Here is an 18,995-nt window from a genome sequence, read left to right on the forward strand (position 1 = left end):
AATCAGAAGAACAAGTAATTTAGGCCCAGATCCAGCAAAGCACATAAGCATGGTCTTAACTTTAAACACATAGTTACTCCCGTGACTTCAACTTGACTATCCACATGCTTATAATAAAGCCTATACTTAAGTGCTTTGCTGGATCAGGGCCTTAGAAGGGTTTTGTTAGTTTGCTTGATTTGCTATTATTGTTAACTCACTACCTGTGTAACTGAAAGCAAAATTTGTCCATAATCCCATGCTAGTGTTATGCAGTCATTAGGATCAAATGGTAAATCCCAAAAGCTGTTATTAGTTAGAAGCCTGCAGTTTGCATAAATATGTATATCTTATACTCTAACTGCTAGATCTGTTTAATTTAGCTGTATACACAAGGGAGGAGATAGTTCCTACAGAAGTCCATCTATTGTAGATTAAGGATAGCACAATATATGGTAGAAAAAAATATAAGGTATAGGATTTCATTGCTGCAGTTAAAATGCCATTACCGAATCTGTATAGACCTGGTGACCATAAGTGCACAGAATCAATGGGCAGGCACCTAAATAAGATGTGGACATTGGAATTATGTTTTTAGCATTATCACCTTAGCTGCATTACAATTATAATTTATAACTGAGTGACAGATAAAATAGAGAGAGGTATAATAGGTCTCATTTTTATTCCGTTACTGTAGATAAATGTTAGATATTAAACTATAAGCAATATATATTACAAGCACATTGTAATGGCCTGGGTACTGCAGGTACCCATATGACTAATACTGCATGCAGAAACATCATACATCACCTGTGAGCAATCTGCCATGCCTGTGTGGACAAAGAAAATTGGGTTCCTGAACCCTGATACAGGAAATGGGTTTATTTATCATTTAAAATCATTTAAAATAAAAAAATCCCTGATGAGCTATAAATCCTTTTTACTTTGCTGCTTGAAGAATAAGTGTAGGACTATACTATATTAAAAAGATGTCTTTGCTGCACTAGACAAAAGGCGTTTCCAAACATATGGGCATTGAATAGAGGCTGTTCACATATCCACAAATGGGAAGACTATCCCCCTTTCTGGTGACCACATATACCCTGTTGGCTTTGGAGGTAGTTAGTATTGGACTTAGTATTGATGGACAAACATTCAGAAGTTTGGGTCAAAAATGCAAAAAAGGGAAAGCTATGGTCTAAAATTTATTCTCATGAGTCACCAATAAATCCTGACCATAAACTGACTCAGCAGATTTGGGTAGTCAGGAGCTTTGTTAAACTCTCTGCAAAATTCTTGCATTTTGGTATTCAAATGCACTCATTCTCCTTTGACTTTCCTTAAAATTCTTACAGTGTTGAAGAGCGCTGTCTTCCAGAGGACACGGATCATGATGTCTTGCATTCCTAATGTATTCTTGAGCTGGTCGTTCATACGCTCAGGGATCACTCCAATAATCACCAGGGGTTGTCTTTGTTCTAGTTTTCTATGTCATTTCACTTCATGCCAGAGTGAAGTTCTGTAACAGACTTTCAAGAGGAACAGTGAGGGCAAAAAGCTGAACTGATGATAAATTTATGGAGGGGATGGTATGAGGAGACTGCCTACAATGGCATGCAGCCAATCTGCAATTGCTAGCAGTAAATATCTCCAACAGCTGGTGATGGGACATTAGATGGGGAGAGCTCTGAGTTACTACAGAGAATTCTTTCCCAAGTGTTCGGCTGGTGGGTCTTGCCCACATACTCAGAGTCTAACTGATCTCCTTATTTGGAGTCAGGAAGGAATTTCCCCCCAGGTCAGATTGGCAGAGACCCTGGGTGTTTACTATACACTGCCTTCATGTGGCAACCATTCTTCATAGAGTTTTGAAATGCCCTCTAGAAAAACATGACAATACCTTGTTATTCTTAAAGGCACAATAAACTTGTAATCCATGATATTTCATTTGCATGATTCATTGGAAAAACATGTTGACACTATGGTTATTATTGATATAGTTTTCAGGATATTAGGCCATATCCTCAGCTGGTATATAGTGGCTTAGGGATTTACACCAGCTGAGGAGCTGGCCCTTTGTTCCAAAGTCAAGATCCTCTCACAAAAGGTTGTATAGCCTTTCTCTTTGTCTCTCTCTAGAGATTGTGAGCGGTAATTGGCTATGCTAATATAAAATCAGCCTCTCAAATGAGCATATCCATAATGATTCCTGGCTCAGGAGCAGTCTGTGAATCGTTTGGTACAGGAGAGGCACTGGGCCAAGAAGTCTTTTGTTCAAGTTTTTTCCTTGTTAACTTCTGCAACAAAAGTAGTTTTTTCCAATGTCATCCCCCACCCCCCATTTCCTCCCCACGAGATGCTAGTGTCCGCTCTCTCCCATCATGGGAAGGTCATTTGTGATGTTATGATGATTCCGTTAGGCTGCTTGAACCCAGATATGAGGCCTGTTAAGATTGTTCTGGCACCGGGTTTATTTGCTTGTAAATTACCCCAAACAGCCCTTGAACCTGGCTTTAAACCACCACATAGATAGAGCAGCTAATATAGTGTTTGCTACTTCTGCAATGTTTCCTGGGTGGTGACCCTGGTCATTTGAGGAGTTCGTGCCCATGCACTGCTGGTTTAGGGGTCCCTGGGAAGAATGTGGGAGAGGACCCCAGGATAGTCAAGGGATATCAAGGGACCAACAGGAGAGAAAGCCTGCATCTCCCCTCCTTGCTGTATGTAGTCTGCTGTTGTCCAGGTAGCAGCCCCCTCCCAGAGGAACCCTCTGTTGTGACCCCAGAAGCAAGTCCTGGATGTTGAGAAGCACCTCCCTGCAGAGGAAGCAGAGACAGGTTCTAGACATGGGGGTGAAGGACAGACCAACAATACGGATTTATGCGGGACTATTTCTAAAAGGGCTAAGACTTCATAGGCCCCTAAGCTTCTGACAGTGGCTGAGTATGGAGCTGTGTGCCCTAAGGAGGAAGATAGTCTTGCGTTGGGTGGTAACTCCATGCCTGAAGCACCCAGTGGGGTACTCTCTTCCCCTGGCATGGAGATTCCTCATGATGCCATGATGATGCTGGGTCCCAGCCTGGGGCTGCACTGCCTACCACTGTTGGGAACAGCTACTCCCACTGAATCTCTCTCCTTTGTGAATGATGAGAAAGTTACAGTGGTAGCTCAATGGCTCTTCTGTGTTAGTGGAGTCTAAGGGAGGTGAAGAGAACAATGATGATCTCTTTGACTCCTCACTGGTTCCTGATGTCCCAGCCAGTCAGATATCTAGGAAGGGTGGGTATAGTGTGAAGGAGATTAGTAATAGCACTAAAGGGAAGCAGGGAGTTGAGACTGAGGCCTATTTCCCTGATTTACAATGCTTTGTTCACTCAACTGCCCTTGTTTTAAGAGAGACCTAGGTTGATCATAGGAAACATTTCCTTCTCAAAAAGTTGTTGAGCAAGATGAGGAAGTGTGTGGGGTCATTCAAGATAAAAAGTCCACCCCATGGCTCGCTTTCTTCAAAGTACTTTCATTGTCTCTCTCTGCTGCTTGGTTCTTTCCTTCTAGTCTCTGTGCTGCTGCCAACTTTGGTCCCCTAAATATTAATGGATGCAGGATGGTCATAGAAGGGCACAACTCTGAATTTCTCAGACCAAAATGGACTGATGTTGTCCTTTTGCAAGTAATACACTCAGACCCTGATTATCAGGGGAACTGGTTGAAGGAATGGGAAGGGGGAACTTTCTTGAGCCCTGGCTCCAATGTCACTGCTGGGGTAGATGTTCTCTTTCCCCAGAGTACAGGGGAGGAGATCCTTTCTGTGAAAGAGATCGTGCAGGTCTAGCTCCTCCAGGTGGAGACACATATTGGCACTATTGTTTTAAAACTTTTTACTGTGTATACCCCTACCCTGGGGTGATATCATGTCTCCTGCAGACACTTGCCCAGGCCATGCTTGGCTGTGACCATGATTCTATTATTGTTCTGGGAGAGGATTTCAATTGCTCTGAAGGTTATGTTTTAGACAGGAACCATGAGGAGCCAAACAGTTAGTCAGGGAACTGTATTGTCTGTTGCAGACCTATGGGCTAGTAGATGTTTGGAGGTTCTCCCACCCACTGTTAGGCAGTACTCTTGGCTGAAGGCTACTCCCAACCAGATCTCAGGGGCTAGACAGGATCACTTTTATACCATGAAGGCCAGTGTAAATATGTTTGTTCGGTTTTCCACGACCCCCACTCATTTGTCTGATCATCATTATGTCTCTGTCAGTGTGTGTCTCCCTCTTCCTTCCTGTGCTTCCCACTGGCACTTTCATACCAAATTATTACAGGACTTGAATTTCACCCAGATGGTTGCTGTGTTTTGGGAGTGTTGGCAACAGCACAAGGCCCTTTATAAATTCCTGAGACAGTGGTGGGATGTGGGAAAGGTCCAGATCCAACTGTTCTGCCAACAGCATACCCAGGCTGCCACATGGCCCTTGTATCAGGCCATGAGCACGCTGGAACAAGCCATCTTCGGGCTTCATGGCACCTTGATGGAAACCCAGTGCAGCTTCATGAAACCTTAACTGAGAAGTACTAACTCCTGAGGTGCTTGTTGGAAGAGAAGTTGCAAGGAGCCCTGGTTCAGACCCATTTTACTCAGCTCCATGAAATTGAAGTTCCCACAAGATTCTTTTGCAGATTGGAGTTTTTTTGCCTGTGGCTACTGGATGGTCATCTGATGTCTGACCCTGCTGAGATCCAGAAAACAACTGTTTCTTTTACAGTATTCTGTAGCACTGGCAATGGAGGAGCCGTACCAGAGATTACCCCATCTGACTGGACACCCCAATGTTACTGCAGGAACTGTCCCCCATCTGAGGAACAGTGGTGTCTGGACACCCCATTGTTACTGCAGAAACTCTCCATTGTAGTCCAACTTTCTATAGGCAAGGCCCCAGGTGTTGATGGGCTGCCATCTGAATTTTACAAGCATTTTTGCATCTTATTGGTCCTGACTTTTTTCTAGTGCTGCTGGAGTGTAACTGGAAGAAAGAGTTGCACCTTAGTTGTTGCAGGGTAGTGATCACTCTGCTGCACAAAAAAGGGGACCTCTGTGACTTACGGAACAGGTGACCTATTTCTCTTCTCTGTTCTGATCATAAGATTTTATCCAGAGCCTTAGCCAACCAGCTGAAGGACAGTCTGGACTCTTTGATACCCCCTGATAAAACACATTGTATTCCTAACTGCTGTATTTTGGATAATTTGCTTTTAATTTGTGGTGTTTTTGCTGTTAGCAAACTTTGTAATCTGGATGTAGGGCTTGTTTCAATGGACCAGGAAAAGGCCTTTCATAGAGTTAACCATAGTTATCTTTTAAAAATGTTAGACGCTTTTGAGGTTGGGCCAGTGTTCTCTTCTGATATTTCTTTATGGTACCATAACATTTTTAGTGTCCTAAAGATTAATGTGGATCTTAGCCACTGCTTCCCAGTTCACAGAGGCAACAATCAGAGATGTCCTCTGTCTAGGATGCTGTATGTCTTAGTTTGAAGCCATTCCTGCACCTCCTCAGAAGCCGTCTGACTGGCCTTTCTGTGCCAGGGGTGTTGGATGCTTTCCTGGTTCATCTGTCAGCCCATGCGGATAATATCTCAGTTTTCATCATGCCTGAGACTGACGTGCAGGCACTTTGTGCCTGTTTACAAGTGTATGAACAGGGTCTTCTGTCTGCATTAACTGGGAGTGATAGGGTGTACTCCCCACACTGGCCCTGAAAGTGGGTTGAATTAGACCAGGTGGGCTCGATCAGCCAATGAAGCTGCGAAGAGGGAGATATAGGCTGTGTGGAGGGTACTAATTAGAAGGAAGTTCACCTGTGAGGGACAAGCAGGGCATCTATAAAGCCAGGAGGCTGGCAGCAGGGTGGGATGCTGAAGGGAGGAAACCTGCAGTTTCTCTCCTTGAGGTAAGGGAGAAGAAAGGAGGAGAGGAACCCCCTGGAAAAGGGTTGACTGAGTAGGCCTAAGAGAGAGGGCCTGACTAGGGAAGCTGGAAAATGAAATGCTTGCAGAAGCAAGGTAGGAAGTGGTCCAGGAGTGAGGGTGGTAAGGTTGGAGTAGCTGCAGACCTTAACTGGGCACTACAGGACCTTGGGCTGGAGCCCAGAGTAGAGCGTGGGCCTGGGCTCCCCTACCATGCACTGCAGAGTGGTGTTTGCATAGGGTAGTGAATGGGAAGTCTGCCTGAGTCGCTGCACGAGTGATGTAGTGAAGGCATAGGGTGACCAGGTGTCTGGTTTTCGACAGGAACAACCGATCGAAAAGGGACCCTGGCGACTCTGGTCAGTACCGCAGACCGGGCCGTTCAAATGCCAGTCAGCGGAATTGCGGCACTAAGGCAGGCTAATCCTTACCTGTCCTGGCTTTGTGCTGCACCTTGGAAGAGGCCAGCAGGTCTGGCTCCTGGCTCCTAGCCAGGAACTGTGGCCAATGGGAGCTGCAGCAGCTGCAGCTGCAGAGCCCCCTGCCGCACCTCCACCTAGGTGAGGATCTGCTGGCTGCTTCTGGGGCTCAGCGCAGTCTGTGGTTCCAGGACAGGCAGGAAGCCTGCCTTATCCCCCTCACTGTGCTGCTGACCGGGAGCTGCTGGAGGTAATCCCCTGCCCCAACCCTGAGCCCCAATCCCCTGCCCCAGCCCTAAGCCCCCCCAACCCAGAGCCCCCTCCTGTACCCCAAACCCCTCATCCCTGACCCCACCCAAGAGCCCATGCCCCCCATACCCCAACACTCTGCCTCAACCTGCAGCCCCCTCCTGCACCCCCTCCTGGAGCCCTCACCCCCTCCCACACCGCAACCCCCTGCCCCAGCCTGGATCCCCCTCCTGCACCCTGAACCCCTCATTTATAGCCCCATCCCAGAGCCCACACCCCCAGCGAGAGCCCTCACCCCCTCCTGCACCCCAACCCCCTATCCCAACTCAGTGAAAGTGAGTGAGGGTGGGGAAGAGTGAGCCACTGAGGGAAGGGGAATGTAGTGAGCAAGGGGCAGGACCTAGGGAAGGGCCAGGACTATGGTGTTCAGTTTTGTGGGATTAGAAAGTTGGCAACCCTAGCAAGGCAGTGGGCATGAGGACTGCCTGACACTGCCTGTGGAGAGAGACTTTGAAAAGCTCCCCCAGAAGGGGGATCACAGTGTGACCTGGCTGGAGGGCTGAGCCCTGAAGCAGCCATACTGCAGCTCTGTGAGCTGGAGGAGAGCTGTGACGGTGGAAGAGAAGAAAGGGGTGCTAAACTGGGCAGAGGTAATCCCCAGAATAGCCAGAAAGAGGTGCCACCCAGCAGTGAATAGAGGAGCCCGTGACACTCAAGTAAGAGGAATTTTATCTTACTGGGCTCTTGTTAGCACAGTGGTCCCCCTTTGTTGCCCCAACAATTGCAGTGGGACACCTCTGGGATTAAGGTGTTAAGGGTCTTTTTCGGATCTGAACAATACATGCTGAGGAACTGGGAGGGGGCTGAGGAGAAGGTGCAAGGCCATCTGCAGAAATGGCACTGGCTCCTTCCTGGACACTCTTTTCAGGGGCAGGTTTTGATTGCCAACAATCTTGTTGTCTCAACATTGTGGCACCAGCTAGTGTGGCTGCACCCTGCCTTGGGCCTTTCAGTGGCATATTAACCATTTTTTTTCTAATCATTACCACTGGTTGTGCCCTCTTTGCTGCTCCTGCCATTAGATGAAGGGGTACAGCGACTCATTGATTTAGTCAGCAGCATGGCAGCCTTTTGCCTCCAGTCCATGCACCTGTTGCTGTACTCTTATACTCTGGCTCCCTGCAGGCCTGGCAGTCCCTTGCTTTTTCTCTCCTCCATTGCACTGGTGGAATGGGCTTTAATGCTCACCTATTTTTGTTGGAACCTGGTTGATTAGTGTCTAGATTTGCCTTCATTCTATAATGGCCCTTTTAACACCTGATGACTTCTGCAGAGTGTGCGACCGGACCAGGCATTTTCCAGTTTATGACTCTTGGAAGAGCTGCTGTTTTTTAACCCACTTTTTCCTGATGAAGTACTTTCCTCCAGGAGCCCATTTTCTGCCTTTACTCAGGCTGTGTTGACCAAGCTGAACCACTTGATTGTTCCTAGTTGGTTAACCGAGAAGTCAGGACAGCTCTTGCTGTTTAGACCAGAATCTGGCCTGTGTGTTTTTTGGATAAGGTCCTCTCTAAATACCAGGTGGTGCTTCCTCTGCAGGCTGCTCAGTATTTGTGGGAAGTTTTTTCCGGGATAGTTCTTCCAGGGGAGAATCCTGTGTCCTCCCCTTCTGTTGATGAGATCCTTGAGCAACCAGGCAGATTGTTGTCCTGGAAGGGTTTGGTGAATGTTCCATTTGCAACCATGACCAAGAAGGAGCTCTGTGGCATGTGTGTCAAGCTGCAGTATTATGCCACAGTATTATGCCCTCTCTGATCTCCCTGATACAGCCTGGAGGATGCCCCTGTCCCTGGTTGACTCTATATCCCCAGCTTGGAGGACATTGTAAAAACTACCTCTTTTTAAGTGCTCCAGTATCTTGCAGTGGAGGGTCCCACACAGTATAGTAGCAATCAAGCATTTTGTGCACCATATTACCCCTAAGATATCTGCACAGTGCCCCTTATGTTTGGCTTCAGACACCGTGTTCAATTTTATCCTACATTGCCCTCCTTTGATTCCTCTTTGTGTTTTTTTGCAGCAGCTTTTCTGAGGGTTAGAACTGGTTTTCTCCAAGCCGCTCTTTGTTCTTGGAGTGAGATACAGTGCTCACATTCAGCCATTTTCATGCCTACCTAACTTTTTGCTGAGTCATGCAAAACTAGCTGTTTTGAAATCTCTCCAGAACCTAATGGCCAGGGTAGAGCGGTATGATGTGCTGGGGCTGTTCTGTGCACTGATTGTGGTCTGGCTGCAGATTGATTACACCTTGTATAAATTGACTTGTAACCTGGACACTTTTCAGCTGACTTTGTGTGTTAACAATATTTTGAGTGAACTTGGTGACGATGCTCTAGTGATTCTTGTATAATGTTCACTTAATAAGAGTTTTGCTTTATTTTATTGATATATTTTGTGTGTATATTGTAATTTTATAAAATCTGAAATACTTTTGAATGAAAGTTTATGCAAATAAAGGTGTTTTTGTCATCTCTCTCTCCCTCGCTCTCTCATTCTCTTTTCCCCCTCTCTTAAATATTAATTGAAAATAAACATGTCTCTAAAATAAAGGATTTTTTTCTTTTAAAATCAGTTTTTAAATCTATTTGTTTCCACACATTTTAATTATCTTTCTATACCCTGGTCTACACTAGGACTTTAGGTCGAATTTAGCAGCGTTAAATCGATTTAAACCTGCACCCATCCACACAATGAAGCCCTTTATTTCGACTTAAAGGGCTCTTAAAATCGATTTCCTTACTCCACCCCTGACAAGTGGATTAGCGCTTAAATCGACGTTGCCGGCTCGAATTTGGGGTACTGTGGACACAATTCGATGGTATTGGCCTCCGGGAGCTATCCCAGAGTGCTCCATTCTAACCGCTCTGGACAGCACTCTCAACTCAGATGCACTGGCCAGGTAGACAGGAAAAGAACCGCGAACTTTTGAATCTCATTTCCTGTTTGGCCAGCATGGCAAGCTGCAGGTGACCATGCAGAGCTCATCAGCACAGGTGACCATGATGGAGTCCCAGAATCGCAAAAGAGCTCCAGCATGGACCAAACGGGAGGTACGGGATCTGATCGCTGTTTGGGGAGAGGAATCCGTGCTATCAGAACTCCGTTCCAGTTTTCGAAATGCAAAAACCTTTGTGAAAATCTCCCAGGGCATGAAGGACAGAGGCCATAACAGGGACCCGAAGCAATGCTGCGTGAAACTGAAGGAGCTGAGGCAAGCCTACCAGAAAACCAGAGAGGCGAACAGCCGCTCTGGGTCAGAGCCCCAAACATGCCGCTTCTATGATGAGCTGCATGCCATTTTAGGGGGTTCAGCCACCACTACCCCAGCCGTGTTGTTTGACTCCTTCAATGGAGATGGAGGCAATACGGAAGTAGGTTTTGGGGACGAAGAAGATGATAGCTCACAGCAAGCAAGTGGAAAAACCGGTTTTCCCGACATCCAGGAACTGTTTCTCACCCTAGACCTGGAGCCTGTACCCCCCGAACCCACCCAAGGCTGCCTCCTGGACCCAGCAGGCGGAGAAGGGACCTCTGGTGAGTGTACCTTTTAAAATGCTATACATGGTTTAAAAGCAAGCATGTGAAAGGATTACTTTGCCCTGGCATTTGCGGTTCTCCTAGATGTAGTCCTAAAGCCTTTGCAAAAGGTTTCTGGGGAGGGCAGCCTTATTTCGTCCTTCATGGTAGGACACTTTACCACTCCAGGCCAGTAACACGTACTCGGGAATCACTGTAGAACAAAGCATTGCAGTGTATGTTTGCTGGCATTCAACCAAAATCCGTTCTTTATCTCTCTGTGTTATCCTCAGGAGAGTGAGATATAATTCATGGTCACCTGGTTGAAATAGAGTGCTTTTCTTCAGGGGACACTCAAAGGAGCCCATTCCTGCTGGGCTGTTTGCCTGTGGCTAAACAGAAATGTTCCCCGCTGTTAGCCACAGGGAGGGGGGAAGGTTGAGGGGGTAGTCACGCGGTGGGAGGAGGCAAAATGCGACCTTGTAACGAAAGCACATGTGCTATGTATGTAATGTTAACAGCAAGGTTTACCCTGAAAGAGTGTAGCGACTGTTTTATAAAATGTGTCTTTTTAAATACCGCTGTCCCTTTTTTTTTCTCCACCAGCTGCATGTGTTTCAATGATCACAGGATCTTCTCCTTCCCAGAGGCTAGTGAAGCTTAGAAGAAAAAAAAACGCACTCGCGATGAAATGTTCTCCGAGCTCATGCTGTCCTCCCACACTGACAGAGCACAGACGAATGCGTGGAGGCAAATAATGTCAGAGTGCAGGAAAGCACAAAATGACCGGGAGGAGAGGTGGCGGGCTGAAGAGAGTAAGTGGCGGGCTGAAGAGAGTAAGTGGCGGGCTGAAGACAGGGCTGAAGCTCAAATGTGGCGGCAGCGTGATGAGAGGAGGCAGGATTCAATGCTGAGGCTGCTGCAGGACCAAACCAGTATGCTCCAGTGTATGGTTGAGCTGCAGCAAAGGCAGCTGGAGCACAGACTGCCACTGCTGCCCCTCTGTAACCAACCGCCCTCCTCCCCAAGTTCCATAGCCTCCACACCCAGACGCCCAAGAACGCGGTGGGGGGGCCTCCGGCCAACCAGCCACTCCACCACAGAGGATTGCCCCAAAAAAAGAAGGCTGTCATTCAATAAATTTTAAAGTTGTCAATTTTTAAAGTGCTGTGCTTAAAGTGCTGTGTGGCATTTTCCTTCCCTCCTCCACCACCCCTCCTGGGATACCTTGGTAGTCATCTCCCTATTTGTGTGATGACTGAATAACGAATGCATGACTGTGAAGCAGCAATGACTTTATTGCCTCTGCAAGCAATGATTAAAGGGAGGAGGGGAGGGTGGTTAGCTTACAGGGAAGTAGAGTGAACCAAGGGGCGGGGGGTTTCATCAAGGAGAAACAAACAGAACTTTCACACCGTAGCCTGGCCAGTCATGAAACTGGTTTTCAAAGCTTCTCTGATGCGTACCGTGCCCTCCTGTGCTCTTCTAACCGCCCTGGTGTCTGGCTGCGCGTAACCAGCAGCTAGGCGATTTGCCTCAGCCTCCCACCCCGCCATAAACGTCTCCCCCTTACTCTCACAGATATTGTGGAGCACACAGCAAGCAGTAATAACAATGGGAATATTGGTTTCGCTGAGGTCTAAGCGAGTCAGTAAACTGCGCCAGCGCGCCTTTAAACGTCCAAATGCACATTCTACCACCATTCTGCACTTGCTCAGCCTGTAGTTGAACAGCTCCTGACTACTGTCCAGGCTGCCTGTGTACGGCTTCATGAGCCATGGCATTAAGGGGTAGGCTGGGTCCCCAAGGATACATATAGGCATTTCAACATCCCCAACAGTTATTTTCTGGTCTGGGAATAAAGTCCCTTCCTGCAGCTTTTGAAACAGACCAGAGTTCCTGAAGATGCGAGCATCATGCACCTTTCCCGGCCATCCCACATTGATGTTGGTGAAACGTCCCTTGTGATCCACCAGAGCTTGCAGCACTATCGAAAAGTACCCCTTGCGGTTTATGTACTCGGCGGCTTGGTGCTCCGGTGCCAAGATAGGGATATGGGTTCCGTCTATAGCCCCACCACAGTTAGGGAATCCCATTGCAGCAAAGCCATCCACTATGACCTGCACATTTCCCAGGGTCACTACTCTTGATATCAGCAGATCTTTGATTGCGTGAGCTTCTTGCATAACAGCAGCCCCCACAGTAGATTTGCCCACTCCAAATTGATTCCCAACTGACCGGTAGCTGTCTGGCGTTGCAAGCTTCCACAGGGCTATCGCCACTCGCTTCTCAACTGTGAGGGCCGCTCTCATCTTGGTATTCATGCGCTTCAGGGCAGGGGAAAGCAAGTCACAAAGTTCCATGAAAGTGCCCCTACGCATGCGAAAGTTTCGCAGCCACTGGGAATCGTCCCAGACCTGCAACACTATGCGGTCCCACCAGTCTGTGCTTGTTTCCCGAGCCCAGAATCGGCGTTCCACAGCATGAACCTGCCCCATTAGCACCATGATGCATGCATTGTCAGGGCCCATGCTTTCAGAGAAATCTGTGTCCATGTCCTGATCACTCACGGGACCGTGCTGACGTCGCCTCCTCGCCCGGTATCGCGTTGCCATGTTCTGGTGCTGCATATACTGCTGGATAATGCGTGTGGTGGTTAATGTGCTCCTAATTGCCAAAATGAGCTCAGCGGCCTCCATGCTTGCCTTGGTATGGCGTCCGCACAGAAAAAAGGCGCGGAACGATTGTCTGCCGTTGCTCTGACGGAGGGAGGGGCGACTGACGACACGGCTTACAGGGTTGGCTTCAGGGAGCTAAAATCAACAAAGGGTGTGCCTGTACATCAAGGAGTATTTCAGGCAGGACTGCACGGAGGGTTCCAATAAGAAATGGTGCACCTAAGTTATCGTTGTTATTGGAACAAGGAGGTTAGCCTGGCCTCTGATTGATCCAGGGCTAGATTTACCTCGCTGCACCTTCTCTGTGAGTGACTGCAGTGTGATCTAGACAGGGGAGGAGGCAAATGAGTACAAAACAAATCTGGTCTATTTCTTGTTCTGACCCACTCCATCTATCTTTTACATCTTTGGCTGGCAGCAGACGGTGCAGAAGGACTGCATGCCATCCACATCTCATGGCTGCTTGGCAGAAGATGGTACAGTACGACTGCTAGCCATCTTCATCTCTTGCCTGCCTGGCATAAGATGGTACAATACGACTGCTAGCAATCCTCATCTCTTGCCTGCCTGGCAGAAGATGGTACAGTACGACTGCTAGCAGTCCGTATCGCCTGCCCGCTCACCATAAGACGGTTCAATAGGACTGCAGGACTAAAGAGAATGACCTGGTCAAGTCACTCCAAATTTAGTCCCTGCGCCCATGTCTGCCCAGGCGCTCCCAGCCGACGTGGCCAGGAGCACCTCGGATACGACGAGGACGACTACCAATCGTATTGCACCGTCTGCTGCCAGAAGGCAATGGGTTGCTGCTACTGTGCAGCAAAGCCATACCGCGTCTGCCAGCACCCAGGAGACATAGGGTGACGGTTACCTGAGCTGGCTCCATGCTTGCCGTGGTATGGCGTCTGCACAGGTAACTCATGAAAAAAGGCGTGAAACGATTGTCTGCCCTTGTTTTCACGGAGGGAGGGAGGGAACGGGGGCCTGACGACACGTACCCAGAACCACCCGTGACAATGTTTTAGCCCCATCAGAGTGCTCCATTGTGAGTGCTCTGGACAGCACTCTCAGATGCCCGATTGTTTGCCATTGCTCTGACGCTGGGAGGGGCGCTTACAGGGTTGGCTTCAGGGAGCTAAAATCAACAAAGGGGGTGGCTTTACATCAAGGAGTATTTCAGGCAGGACTTCACGGAGGGTTCCAGTAAGAAATGGTGCACCTAAGTTATTGTCCTTATTGGAACAAGAAGGTTAGCCTGGCCTCTGATTGATACATGGCTAGATTTACCTCGCTGCACCTTCTCTGTAAGTGACTGCAGTGTGATCTAGAAGAATGAGTCCCCTAGACAGGGGAGGGGGGGAAGCAAATGAGTACAAAACAAATCTGGTCTATTTCTTGTTTTGATCCACTCCATCTATCTTTTACATCTTTGGCTGGCAGCAGACGGTGCAGAAGGACTGCATGCCATCCACATCTCATGGCTGCTCGGCAGAAGATGGTACAGTACGACTGCTAGCAGTCCGTATCGCCTGCCCGCTCACCATAAGACGGTTCAATAGGACTGACTGCAGGACTAAAGAGAATGACCTGCTCAAGTCACTCCAAATTTAGTCCCTGCGCCCATGTCTGCCCAGGCGCTCCTGATCGACTTCACAGAGGCGACCAGGAGCACCTCAGACATGACGATGACGGCTACCAGTCGTACTGTACCGTCTGCTGCCACAAGGCAAGGGGTTGCTGCTACTGTGTAGCAATGCCGTACCGCGTCTGCCAGCACCCAGGAGACATAGGGTGACGGTTACCTGAGCGGGCTCCATGCTTGCCGTGGTATGGCGTCTGCACAGGTAACTCAGGAAAAAAGGCGCGAAATGATTGTCTGCCCTTGCTTTCACGGGGGGAGGGAGGGAACGGAGGCCTGACGATATTACCCAGAACCACCCGCGACAATGTTTTAGCCCCATCAGGCATTGGGATCTCAACCCAGAATTCCAATGGGCAGCGGAGACTGCGGGAACTGTGGGATAGCTACCCACAGTGCAACGCTCCGGAAGTCGACGCTTGCCTCGGTACTGTGGAAGCGCTCCGCCGAGTTAATGCACTTAATGCACTTAGAGCATTTTCTGTGGTGACACACACACTCGAATATATAAAACCGATTTCTAAAAAACCGACTTCTATAAATTTGACCTAATTTCGTAGTGTAGACATACCCTTTGTGTCTCACAGGTGTTCCTGAATTCCTCCATTTCCAAGCTGCAGTAGACAAACAACCCTTGATGCAGCTGGTGTGTCAAACGTAAACATGTCAGCAAGGTACTCTTGCAATGGTCTGAAAGATGGGTGTGACCAGTGATGGATGTTGCTAAAGATGCTTCATCTGAGGTGGGACTTGTCTATGCAGCGGCGCATTATTGGATAAGAGAATTGTCCATGACTAGACAAACTCTATGTGGAAGGGGAGTTAGAACTTTTGGTGAAAGCTCCTTTGGCCCTCACCTATTGGCAACTTAAATAATCAAGTTGTGGAAGAGGAATATGGAATTATTCCATCACATATGAGCTATCAGCTCTTTGTATTACTGAATACTAACAATTCTTCCAATCTTTCTTTTCCAGAAAGAAATTGGACTATATATTATAATGACCACTGGATGTCACTCTTGATCTGAATTCAGTTTCACTAGTGCAAACTGTCTCAGCAGAAAACAACAATGAATGCCTGGGATAGAATTAAACCAAGGTGACTGGTTGGCTCTGAGGATTGGTAATGGGATATCATCGATTTCTTCACCTCTGGGTAATTGTAGTTAGCAGATGAGTATCAACTAACAGTTGTTACAGCTTGTCAGATGCTTGGTGGTCAAAGGAATTTACTATCTAGTGTCTAGTGAACAGGCACCAAAAGTGCCACCACAATAGTTGGTACTCAATAGCATCCTCTTTGACAGTCCCTGCAGAGTGGTTAAGGACTGAAGGGACATGGATTCTGAATTTCCATCTTACCTCCAATGTCTTTATGTAACAGACAAGAAACTATGAATATTAAACCATTTGAATGTTTAAAGGCACCAGGAATTTCTGACACCAGAAGAAAAGGAGGACTTGTGGCACCTTAGAGACTAACCAATTTATTTGAGCATAAGTTTTCATGAGCTACAGCTCACTTCATTGGATGCATCTCTAAGGTGCCACAAGTCCTCCTTTTCTTTTTGCGAATACAGAGTAACACGGCTGCTACTCTGAAGTCTGACACCGGAGCAAGCCTCTGGCCATATTTCAAGCCGTTGCGCCAAAGCATAGAAGCACTAGAGCATCTCAACAAATTTTACAATTTTTTTATCAGGACAAAACAATATATTTTCCCCTACTCTCATGCTCATAAATGGATGGACCATTTTTGTGGAAACTTTCCCCCAAAAAATCCAGTCTGAGGCCCACACTTGGTATGAAAAATTTCAGGCCAGATAGTTAAATTTGGCAACGTTATAAGTAACTAAAACCAGGAGGTTATAATGGGAAATATCAGGCAACCTTAACTATAAATAGTGCTAGCCTATAATAATGTCCCTCACACACCGTATCACACAAAATACTTTAGAAAGAGCATGTATGGAACAAAATATACTAATCTTAGGTCATGGAATACCTAATTCATTTTCAAAGGAATGCATACACTGTACAAAGAAAAGGAATACAGCCTGGATTAGAATACCTTTATTTTGTGTACTTAAATATTTGTCAGTGCTCCCTTAACCTAATCCACCAAAACAGTATATCCAGACCCATAGTATCCCAATGAATGCAATTATGAAGTGCGTTGATAAAAGTTATTGGTCTGCAAATTGCCAGAACTCCATTAACTTTAAAAGAATTGAAACAATTTATTGCATTAGTCCATTAATTCCATTTTATAGTTGAGCCATATCGAGGTTAAGGACTTGCTTAAAGTAACACATGAAGCCTGTGGCAGACTAGTTTTCCAGACTCACTGGCCCAGATCCTCAAAGGTATTTAGGGGCCTAATTCCCATAGATTGGCACCTAAATACCTTTGAGGATCTAGGCCTTGTCCTTTATTTTAACCCCTAAACCATCCTTTTCTTTAGAATAAATCCCAATTTCTCCCATATCATTTAGGATCATTGACTGAGCATTCTTTAAAAAGTAATTAGGGCTGTCAAGAGATTAAAAAAATGAATTGTGATTAACTGCATGATTAAAAAAACTAATCGCAATTAATTGTGAGATTAATCACACTGTTAACCAATAACAGAATACCATTTATTTAAATATTTTTGGATGTTTTCGACATTTTCAAATATATTGATTTCAATTACAACACAGAATACCAAGTTTACAGTGCTCACTACATATTTATTTTTTATTACAAGTATTTGCATTGTAAAAAACCAAAAGAAACAGAATTTTGCAAGTCAGCTGAGTACTGTAGTGCAATCTCTTTATCATGAAAGTTGAACTTAGAGATGTAGAATTATGTACAAAAAAACCCTGCATTTAAAAATAAAACAAAGTAAATCTTTAGTGCCTACAAGTCTACTCAGTCCTATTTCTTGTTCAGCCAATTGCTCAGACAAACAAGTTTATTTACATTTGCAGGAGATACTGCTGCCCTTCTTCTTCTTCTTCACAATGTCACCTGAAAGTGAGAACAGGTGTGTGCATGGCACTGTTGTAGCTGGCGTCGAAAGATATTTACATGCCAGATGCGCTAAAGATTCATATGTCCCTTCATGCTTCAACCACCTTTCCAAAGCACATGTGTCCAGGCTGATGATGGGTTCTGCTCGATAACAATCCAAAGCAGTGCAGACATTTGTTAATTTTCATCATCTGAGTCAGATGCCACCAGCAGAAGTTGATTTTCTTTTTTGGTGGTTCGGGTTCTGTAGTTTCCACATTGGAGTGTTGCTCTTTTAAGACTTCTGAAAGCTCCACACCTCATCCCTCTCAGTTTTTGGAAGGCACTTCGGATTCTTAAATCTTGGGTCCAGTGCTGTAGCTATCTTTAGAAATCTCACAGTGGTACCTTCTTTGCATTTTGTCAAATCTGCTGCGAAAGTGTGCTTAAAATGAACAACATGTGCTGAGTCATCATCCGAGACTATTATACCATGACATATATGGCAGAATGCAGGGAAAATAGAACTTGAAATATAAAATTCTCCCCCAGTGAGTTTAGTCACAAATTTAATTAATACATTATTTTTTTTATGAGTGTCATCAGCATGGAAGCACGTTCTCTGGAATGGTGGCTGAAACCTGAAGGGGCATATAAATATTTGGCATATCTGGCACGTAAATACCTTGCAATGCTGGTTACAAAAGTCTTATGCAAATGCCTGTTCTCACTTTCGGGTGACATTGTAAATAAGAAATGGGAAGCATTATCTCCCATAAATGTAAACAAACTTGTTTGTCTTAGCAATTGGCTGAATGAGAAAGAGGACTGAGTGGACTTGTAGGCACTAAAGTTTTGCATTGTTCTGTTTTTGAGTGCAGTTGTGTAACAAAAAAAATCTACATTTGTAAGTTGCACTTTCATGGCAAAGAGATTGCTCTACAGTACTTGTATGAAGTGAATTGAAAAATACTTTTTCTTTCGTTTATCATTTTTACAGTGCAAATATTTGTGAAAAAATAATAATATAGTGAGCGTGTACTCTTTGTATTATGTGTTGTAATTGAAATCAATATATTTGAAAATATAGAAAAACATCCAAAAATATGTAATAAATTTCAATTGGTATTCAATTGGTATTGTTCTATTGTGCAATTAAAACTGTGATTAATTGTGATTAACTTTTTAATCACAATTAATTTTTTGAGGTAATTGCATGCGTTAACTGCAATTAATCGACAGCCCTAAAAGTAATTAAACGTGATAGACTCAGATTTTCCCTTCGGATATGGCTGCCATATGTTACATTCTGAGAGAGTAAAGTGCAGACAGGATATGCACCTTTCTTTTAAAAATAAAAAAGATATGCTTGGAAACACCAAAATTTGTAGTCACACTCACACTGCAGCTATAGTGTAATTAGCCAAAGAATTGTAAAACATGCAAAATTACAAATGGATTTTCTAAAAAAAAATCCCAAACCACTCATTAAAA

This window comes from Lepidochelys kempii, chromosome 3, assembly GCF_965140285.1.
Source record: "Lepidochelys kempii isolate rLepKem1 chromosome 3, rLepKem1.hap1, whole genome shotgun sequence".
NCBI lineage: Eukaryota > Metazoa > Chordata > Testudines > Cheloniidae > Lepidochelys > Lepidochelys kempii.